Raw genomic sequence first — 10580 nt, 5'->3', positions numbered from 1 at the left:
TGTTATTTTACTGGTTATCATATAAAAGTGTATAAAAAAAAGGTCTGCTCGAAACATTTGTGAGAAAATCAGGATTTGGAGGAAAAAGTGCTGGTAACAAAATTATTCGTATCATAATTAGAAAATTCAGACATGTAAGGCTTCAGTGAGGCTTATAAAGCGAGATATCAAAGCAACTATTTGAGTCGGTTATGTTCTGTAGGAGTTTCCAGGTGTAATAAGCATCAGATATGATAAGTTTTTTGCTAAAGTTTCTTTACTCTTATCTCAGAACGACCTGCTGAAATATTATATGACATATAACATATATTGCAATAATAAATGGAATTTGTTTCTTTTAATATTTCGAGCCATTACGTTTTTTGTTATATTTATTTCTAAATTATTAGATAATATAAATAAATCATTATAAAAATCAAAGTATGTCCTGTGCGAGACTCGGCGTTACTAACATAATTAAACGAGAGACGCTTTGATATATTTTTTATTTGACACTCTTTGAAATGGTTGCTGGTACGTATGACTCTATTAATTTTATTTGCTTGCTGACAAAGTTAAATTATGTAATTCCTAAGTATAAAAAACTCTTAACATTCTTATTATAGATAACCGTTCATTAAAATTATCTTATCTTATACAATCGAAATATTCCCAGGTTACTTGTCATAATCCAATAAAGACAATACTTTAGCCATAGTAATAGTCGTGAAAACGTTTTTTTATTCTTTTGATTCCCAGATTAACATATGTTAATATTTGAGTTGACGTGACAAACAAACTTCAACTATAGTCCCTCACATATTCAACCATGCAGTAGCCTGAGTTTCTTGAAGTGGAATAACTCTGCACTACATCGCTTAGGTGTATTGTAATTCCTTCTTTACTTAATGAAAGAGGTATCAAAATCGTAAGTGATACAATTTGTCCTAGAGAAACTCTAATATTTATAGTGTGGTCTTAAATCGACCGTTTTTAACTGAGTCCTGCACGACATTTGTGCTGCAGGGTTGTACTAAGGGTGTTTGTTTTTCTCTTAGTTGTTTTCAAGAATCCACAAAGAATTGCTTTCCTTACATCACTGTCACTGAGATGTAGGAACGGTAGTCATTGATCGAGGAGTTTTAGAGGTTAACAGGTTGGAATAATGTTTGCTCTTACAATATATTATCAAATGGTATCATACAACGAGTGACGCTGCTGAGATCGCGGAACGAACCTTGTTAGAAGATTTTTTAGTGCCACAAGAAATATAATGGCATTACTTTTATCACATCAGTTTATCGTGTTGTCTTAGATGAGGTTATGGGGTTTAGAAATGCCATTTTTATTATAATATATTAGTAAGTCAATTTTCTTTGCTTGGCCGTGACCCATACCATTAATTAATCATTTCTGATAATCTAAGTCTAGTAATAAAATTACGTTTAAACATTTTGTAACAACGAATGACCTATGTAATTCTACGATGACCCACTTATAAGTTATTCAAAAGTATCTAGTTTGTAAATAAAACCGCGTCTCAATGAAAAGCTATTGTATTCATAATTCAAATAATTAGGTTTTATTTAGCAACGGTCACAATGCGGCGCTGACACTGGCTGTTCAATGATTTACACAATCGTGAATCAATTGATTTTACGAAGTGGGAACTTAATGTATTAGTTATAATACTATGATATATTTTGGTCAACATCTAAAAGAGCTCGGCATAATTGCTCTAATATTAAAATTTATGAATCAAATTAACTCTTTATAAGCTCTTGATAAGTCTATTTTTATAATAAGAACCGATTAGTGCTTGGCAAAATACTGGCCTGATGGAAAGTCAGTTAGACATCATCATCACAAGCCTATCGGAGCCCAATGCTGAGCAAAGGCCTCTTCTCACATGGAGAAGGTTAGAGCATTAATCACCACCCTTGCTCAAGACGGGTTGGCGATTTCAATCTTATAATTAGAAATTATAAGACCAGGTTTCCTGACGATGTTTTCCTTCACCGTCCGTCAGTGGTGTCAAATACTCTTAGAAAGTACATATGGCTCGGAAAAGATCACATTGGTACTTGCCAGGTTTCGAACCCGCGCCCTCACGTATGAGAGGCGGGCCTTTTTAACCTCCAGGCCACCACAACTTTTTTTTGACAATTAGACCTCATTAATAATCGCACTATCCCAATAACAGAATATTCTCTGAAAATGTCCAAATTGTCATTGGAAATAAATGTAGACTCAGGCAAAAAATTCCAATCCTGTATGTAGTGCGCAGAGCAACGAGGAAGAGTACCGCTTTGACTTGATGCAAAGAAAGTCTATGGTGAAAGGATTGAGACCCACCGTGCGTCTGGTAGCCCGATGATTAGAAGAGGATGCAGGAATTAAAGGGCGCAATCACTGTACACAATGCTCAAAGTTTATCCTACAGAATACCGACAGGCTGACTACTTTACGCCTGAAATCGAGACTAGCTACGAGTATTTTGCTTTTAACATGTTGAGCTCACCATTTAGCCTTTTTGAACATCAGTCCACGCAGTTCAAAACAATGGGCTGATATTTAGCGGCGCCTGATCAAATGTGACTGCAGTGTTCCATACATGACAGTATATCTATGCTTTATATAGATAAGGTAGAAGAAGTGAGGTACTGTCGTACTTTTGCAAGCGCAACTAGTTTTCTGCGTCTGTCTTACCTTGGACTCAGTGAAAGGCCCAACGTTAAGGATGCAGGAAACCTCAATAGTTAATAATAAAGACGATATATCTTTTCCATATAAACACTCTGACTTATATATTGTTACTGCCCGAAATGTCAATGGTTTACTGTGGCCTCAGTCCAACTCTATTTGAGCTCGGCTAGCCCGAGAGTTGTATTAATACCACTCGACCACTGTGTCTGATCGGCGAGAATAACGACCCCGAGTAACCCTTTCGTTGAACACCATTAGGTCAGGGAGCAGCCATTAATGAGTACTTACAGAGCACGATTCCTCAGAAAAATAAAAATCCAGTCAAAAAGATAATACTTTACTAAAGTTTAATAAAAAAGCAAAGGTAAAGTCTAATTAATAATAATAATAATTAATATGGCAGAGTCTTTAAAAAAATATTTTGACGTGAAAAAAAAAACCATAATCACTTCCTAGAAAATAAATGAAGATTAAACATGAATTAATTGTGACGCCTACACAATCCTGTGAGCAATTGTGTCCTCCGTCACTTGGCATTAGTATCTTTCTTAGAACTCAACATTTTTAGAAATGAACAATTTTTAAATATAAATAATTAAAATATATAGTCGTTATTTGTCTTTTAAAAATATAAAATAAGGTATTTTAGACAATAACCTTTTGTTCTGCGGTTGATCGGCACCGATACGTGTATTTACGTGTATTTTGTCTGTTTATATTACTGTACATTGCTTCCTCTTATCTTCTGCATATCATAATAAGCTCGGTAATAAACCACAGAAAGCTTTACAACCGCTGAGAATTTTAAAGTTAAGTAAACGTCGATGGAATACTAAAACTATTTCAGTGCCTTGTCGACTATCATCAATACTCGAGGAATTGTACTCCATTACCAGGAGACAGCATGAACAAACATCGTATACTGTATTATTGGCTTCTGTGTTCGGCGAAGTGGAAAAGTTTGAAGAAGAAGGAAAGGACACTCAGTAAATTCCTTGTAGTTGCTTGATGTTGGCAAAAAAAATACTCGTAATATTAACACGATTTCCTGCACTGAAGGTGAAATAAGAAGAATTGGAGGCAAATTAACATAAGGGAGTATAGCAAAAAGTATGAAGAAGGTTCTATTTGCCCGTTCTTACTCTAAGAATTTTCCACAATTATTCCATGAAACCTATTATATAAACAACTATTAAATCAAATAAAACGGCTGTTCTAACAGAAACATAGAAACAACAAATATACCTGGGTGAAGTATTACAACAATAATGAAAATAGCAAACATAATTTAATTATATAACAAAACAAATATATTTACCAACGTTAATACTCCGAGAACGGACTTTGTCTTAGTGTAATGTTGCAAGTTTAACTTATATTAAACAAACGGGTGATAGCCGTGCATCTTGTTTAATTAATGCTCATTTGTCTAACATTATTTAATGCTTTGCAATAGAAAAAAAAACATTTTACTAAGTACCATGAAGTAGGTTTGTTTGAAGAGATTATTTCAGGAACACAAAATTTAAGAGGTTCAACCGACTTGAGTAATATTAGTCTGAGTAATATGGGTAACGGTCGAGGGAATGGCCACGCGTACTATAGATGTATATCTATCTCATGAACACACTTCCTCAACAATATTTACATAAAAAGTAAATAACAACCATTATATCAATTATAAATCAAAACAATTCTTGATCATGTCGTAATTTACTGCATTATAATTGCCTGTTTCAATAAATAATTGACTGTGTGACCTAAACTGTTAACTGTTAGGAAATTACATGTACCGACGTCGACGTAGATCATGAGCTTGGAGGACGTTCCAGGTGTTAATGAGTTTATGATGTCATAACTAAGAGCGCCAGGTAATACTTTAGGCTGATACTCAGTTACAAATTGTATAAGTGTGTCTGGGTTAATATTTTCTCTGTTAGACTCATATCTATAATTTCTATGTGAAAGAAATTGAATCTTCACTCACGGTTGGTCCAATGACCGGTAACATCACACCGATGAGGTTTCCCTTATAGAAGTTTAAGAAAATTTATTACAAATTACGTTAACGTTAAATGTCTATTAATTACGTATTTTGTTTTTGGTGTAACTATAAAAAATCTTGTAAAAAATTATTCCGACATTTAAACTGAGTGTCTCCAATTGGTTAATATTTTTTTCTGTGACACTTGACATCTTATTGTATGCTAAAATACATTTATCGTCATTACAAGTCCGTTTTTTTTGGTCGTTGTTAGATAAATTCCAGATGATTCTGTGTTGTTACGTAAAATGTTATGTTAAAAATAAGTTTAATTATTTGTAATTCCTTTAGTTCTAAGTCGCCTTAGTCATGTTGGTGGACTACTTTTGTATGTACGTATTTTGTCATTTATGTAGGAAGATTTTGCTTCCTATGCAGAATGAATGTACAGGCCTGAAGTTCAATAGATGTTTTCTCTGGAGAAGAGAGATAAACTGGAATTTGAAGTGGATTATTAACAGAAGATAGAACCTTGCATGAATCGTGAACTACTTAGTAATTTAAATATATATTAGAAACGTTAATTTACATTTTCGAGGGAAAAAAATCAGGATGACAATGTAATATTGATTCTGTGTTTAAATTTAAAAAAAAAATTCGGTATCAATGACTTTTTTGCACACAGACACGCTTTAAGAGAATTATACGAATGATCAAGGTCTTGGAACAGCCTATAATTAACAAATGTTTGGTTCTAAGAATATCAAACGTAAAATTATATGTCATTATTTTCGATTTAAGAGTTCATAGCGTTACGTAAAATTGCTCAAGAGCTCCGTAGCAGACTCCGGCATCAGATTGATCAGATTGATTGATCCGGCATCAGGTGAGGGGTCATTGACACCAAGTTGGATTCAGAACCTCATCGGTCTTTAATTTATTTTGGAAAAATATATATTTTATTAGATTTTACATTACGTAACTTATATATTAAATGTGCTTCACTATAGCTCTTAGGTAGATTATTTTTTTTGTTGAACTAAAAACACGTTTTTGAGTTTGAATAATTCACAAGTTGATGTTGATTAATTTTAATACGACTAAAAACTTAAGAGAAATATACAGGCGGTGTAACTTACTACATATTATAATAAAAAAATATATGTTCTTATTATTATTTTCGTAAAAATAAACCGGTACTCAACTTAAGCTTCTAAGGAGCAGACCATTTTCTCAATTCGCAAGGTATTAGTTAGTTATTGGTATTGATAGTTTGAAATTAAACGAAACTATCTTCATTATACAATTCTAGTTCCTAACGATTTAATAAATGTGTTATTTTATGTGGATGTGTGATATCCGTATATTTGTTGCTCTTTCCAACAAAATATACGGACCGAATTTGTATGAAACCTTAAAATATCTAAAACTTAGACACAAGTTATAAGATACAGGTTTTAATTTATTTCATAATCCCTCGCGGTGTCCGTGAGATCAAGGCATAACTGTCGCTTTCTTTTAGCACTCTTTTTACAGATCTGTCTGATCTAAATTCAAAGTCCACGCCGACGAAGTCGCGAGCAACAACTAGTTGTTTCATAAAAAGTAATTTAAATCAAAAATATTTAAATAAAAAATATTAATGTTTTACCGTCTATGCTCTATAGTATAATAAACTACAAACTTGTATTGAAATCAAATGGACCGTATACAAGAAAAAAATATGAACTCAAGCAGGTTTCAGAGCCGCTACGTATAATGTGCGCACGTTTGATTATAAATTTACAAATTAAATGTTTTATTTAATGATGACTAGAAACTATTATGATTTAATCTCTACAGATAATGATTGTTTTATGTACTCAATAACAAAGGTCAAAATGAAAAGGATCAATGTAGGATTGTCTTGTATATGTATCCTTGCTTAAAACAGTTAAGTTATTAGTTAAGTTCTCAATACATTCCATTCGGTAGCCCACTCCGCTCCGTGTTTAGCCATTGTTCGAGACATCCTTAGTCTCCGGGATCCTTTTGGCCGCCGTCTGGCCATCGATAGTTGTTGGGAAGATGTAAATCTTAGCCCTCCAGTTCTGAAATTCAATGAGAGGCGGAGCTGCTGTCTCCTCTGATGAGGATTTAAAAGTCGATAAGGTCACAATCAATAAACATATTTCTTTATAGATTCTATGGTTATTATTGGCTCAACCAATTATTATATATATAGTATGTAAAGCCTGTTTTTATTAAAACGTAACTGTTTATATTTAACGTGTATTGAAAGATAAATATCATTATTATTTAAATATCAAAATGTTTTCTTTGATGTTAATTTTCTATAAACCATTCACATTTGGCTCAGCGGTTTAAATTTGTCCTATCTATTTATAAAATGAATCATATCTCATGGGACTTTGTAAGCAAGTCGCAAATAAGTGTTAATAGTGTTAATTGTGATTTACTACGGCAACCATAAATACGGTTATAAATATTAAATATTCTGAATTGTGTTCTAAATACGATGGTACATTTGTTCGTTCAAGAACCTCAATAAAAATCCCTGACATACAAAAGACATACGAAATTAAAAGAAATACAAATTAATTGATAACCCGTTCCTATATAATATATAATGTGGTTAAATCGTAGATATTTTTCACAAAATCTCTTTTTATTTCATCAACTACATTGTACAATGATAGAAGATAGGAACGCAACTGTCATAAGTTTAAAAAACGAGTTTTTTTCCTACATTTAGTAAAAAAAAAAATGTCACGCTTACATAAAATTTAAAATACATTGAACGTTCCTCAATACTTTCAACCTTGTGCTATGTTGTATTCGTTTGATTTATTTCTATTTGAAACGACTGTGTCTTGGTAAAACCACTTTTACGTCCACCGACGCAAGGATACGCGGAGCTCAAAATGATGTGTCTAATCGGCGACAGATGAAGCAGTTTCTAATTATAATTATAATCTCATTAAATATATCCATTATATTGTAAAATTAACTGAACATATTGGTTATATATATATATATTTTGAACAGCTCTTGTCTTTCTCACTGGCTTTTATTGTTCGAAATAAAATATTCAAATTGATATATAAACTTCATAACAAGTCAATTAAGAAATTATTTATTTTAAGAGAATTTAGCGCGTTATAATCAAGTTGACTTGTGGAGGATAGTTTTTAAGGAAATTAGCCAAGACTTTTGGAATTTTATAGTTTTTTTAAAGTGAACTTTCTATCTTCGCAAAATTTGTGTCTAATAGTAAGTTTCTAAAATTTTGCTGTAAAAAATTTGTAATACTATTAAGAATGGGCTAATTACTATAAAAGGTCACACTTATTGTTTCAAATCATAGTTTTGCAAAAATGAAAATAAAAAGTAGATTTCTATACTCAATAGATGCGTAGCCACTTACATGAATTTATTTCATGTGTTTATAAAACGATGCCGCGTCAACTACAAGGTACATTTATAATCATTTTACTGTTCCATTTATAAGATTCTGTGTCGAGGTAGCTCTTCTAGTTCCAGATTTAACTAGGAAGATAGCAGAAGATAGTTCCTGAACTTGTGTACTTTCCAAGGAGACGGCGACCCTCCTAATTTTCGGTCCTCGACAAGATCAAACCCGAAAGCCGACGAGTGTCACCGGCCAGAGAGTTGCGGTCACGGTCAAAATTACAACACTTATATAGGTGTATTATCCTCAGAAGGTTTTATGTATGTTGTCGGTGTTGTAATTGACAGTTCTCGGGCTTCTGACTCACAATTAATGTTGGGCTAACTATACATAGAAAATATTAAGGTTCATACATTAAAACGTATACTCCCAGGATATTTAGTGACATACACAGTCACACGCCTGAGCTGTAGGGCGTGTCGCGTGCGTATAAAAAACTACAACAAGACTAGGCGATTGATCCGTCTCACAGTTTTATCTAAGGAAAGGTCAGACGTAAATATTACTATGTATATTTTAAAGTTTCATACTAGTTTTCAATAAAAGTATATATTATATCAATTAAATATTTCAAAATAATAAAGCCCATACTTAAGATATCAATCAAAATATATTTGCATAATTAAAAAACTGGTCAAATAACAAGATAACAACCACCACGACAAGCTTTACAAAGATCCTAAATACCTACGATTTATTAATTCATACTAAAACAAAAAATCTGAACTTAGACAAATAATTTTTGCTCATCGAATAAAAAGTACATGACTAAACAAGTGACGTACAAAATAAAATAGGCTACGTTCAATATTTTAATTGACTATTAAACATGTTATGACGTACGATGGAAACTATGGAGAATATTTCACTGAGCCATCTAATGTGAGAGGTGACGAACGCTGTGGTGCGGCCAACAGGATCTACTACAAACAGAAGTTCTGTTGGAATAATTATAGAAAACCTTCAACTGTCAGTCATCAGATACAGGTGCAGTTCTGTGAAGGCTCTTTACCAGAATCTTACATTAAAGCTGATTTCAAAAGAAAGTTAAAATTTAACCTTTTATAAATTTTATGTTTGAAGCTGTTTTATTACTATATATAAAAATAAATATTTATACAACATAATTAGAAAAATACCCTTTTTTTTAGCTTGGCACAAAAAAGGAGTAGAAGTAAAGTAGAGTTCCGGGCTTTTCCCCATCGGTGAAGCATAACTATCGGTCATTCCCACCCTCTATAAACGATTTCCTCACATGTGAACCGCACATCTTTTTTTCTTCTTTAAAAAGAGCACAAAATGTATCCAGTCTATCTAGTTTAAGTAACAGTATATCAAACGTTTCTGTATCAGATTATTTCACTTCGTTTCCACAGCCCGTTAGAGGAAATAATAAATTATGATTAAAGAAATATTCATAGAAAATAAACATGTTAGTCTTTAAGAGATGAATTATAATTAAAATTGATAATGAAGCTTTTTATAATGTTCAAGCTCACTTCTAACAAATTGACTTAAAGATTCCTTCATTGATCTTTAAGAGCAAAAAATATTATACGAATATATTGTTGCTGTGAACAATTTATTAGCCTTTTTTAGTTTTGTCTTTTGTCAGGAAAACAAAATACTTGGTAATGGCAGTTACGCAACCACGAAAATGTGGTCGATTATTGCCTGTGCGTCATTTGGTGGGCACTTTTTGTTACATTGTTGATGAGTTCCTTGTCTATTCTATGGTTATCAAATTCATATCAAATTCAGCGGACCCACGATGAGATTAAAAGGTAGAAATTCATATTTAGATTGAATAAATTTTCTCAGCACCTTCTGTTAGATGATTCGCATGAAACGTTCAGTATTTCTTCGTTCTGTTTTTCCCTTCCTGTACATAGTCAAAATAAAAGCAGTATTAAAGCCATACATTGGAACCAATAACAACCTACTACGAATTTTGTCCTACATTATCTGATAAAATATGACTCAAATTGATGATAAATAAAGAAAATAGTGCGTAGCCTTTGAAAATCGTACAATAATACTAGTTTAATCGACGTTGATTCCGTTCTCCGAAGTTCAAACTATCTTCTTGCCACAAATTTCACATAGAAGGCCCAGTAATTTAAAAGTTTTCATTTCTTTTAATTTTTTTAAACGTTACCGTGCCAAACAACCGTTGACTTATACTTCGTTAAACATCCATATTAGGTCTTTTTAGATTCTAGCAATTCAAATGTTAAAAAAAATTACATTTGACAAAAAAAACTACTGAAAACAGGAAAAGCAAAAAAAAAGTTGTTCGCCACGAAGTATCAGATATTTCGATTTCATCGGAAATTTTTCAATAATTATTTGTTTTTTTTTTAATTCGGTATCAATTAAATGGCATACCTAAAACCCTTACACTAATAATAAAATATTAGGTACACGGTTCAGATGAAC

This window comes from Danaus plexippus, chromosome 5 (assembly GCF_018135715.1).
Source record: "Danaus plexippus chromosome 5, MEX_DaPlex, whole genome shotgun sequence".
NCBI classification, from domain to species: Eukaryota; Metazoa; Arthropoda; class Insecta; order Lepidoptera; family Nymphalidae; genus Danaus; species Danaus plexippus.
The sequence above is the reverse complement of the archived record's forward strand: the minus strand, read 5'-3'. Positions refer to the sequence as shown.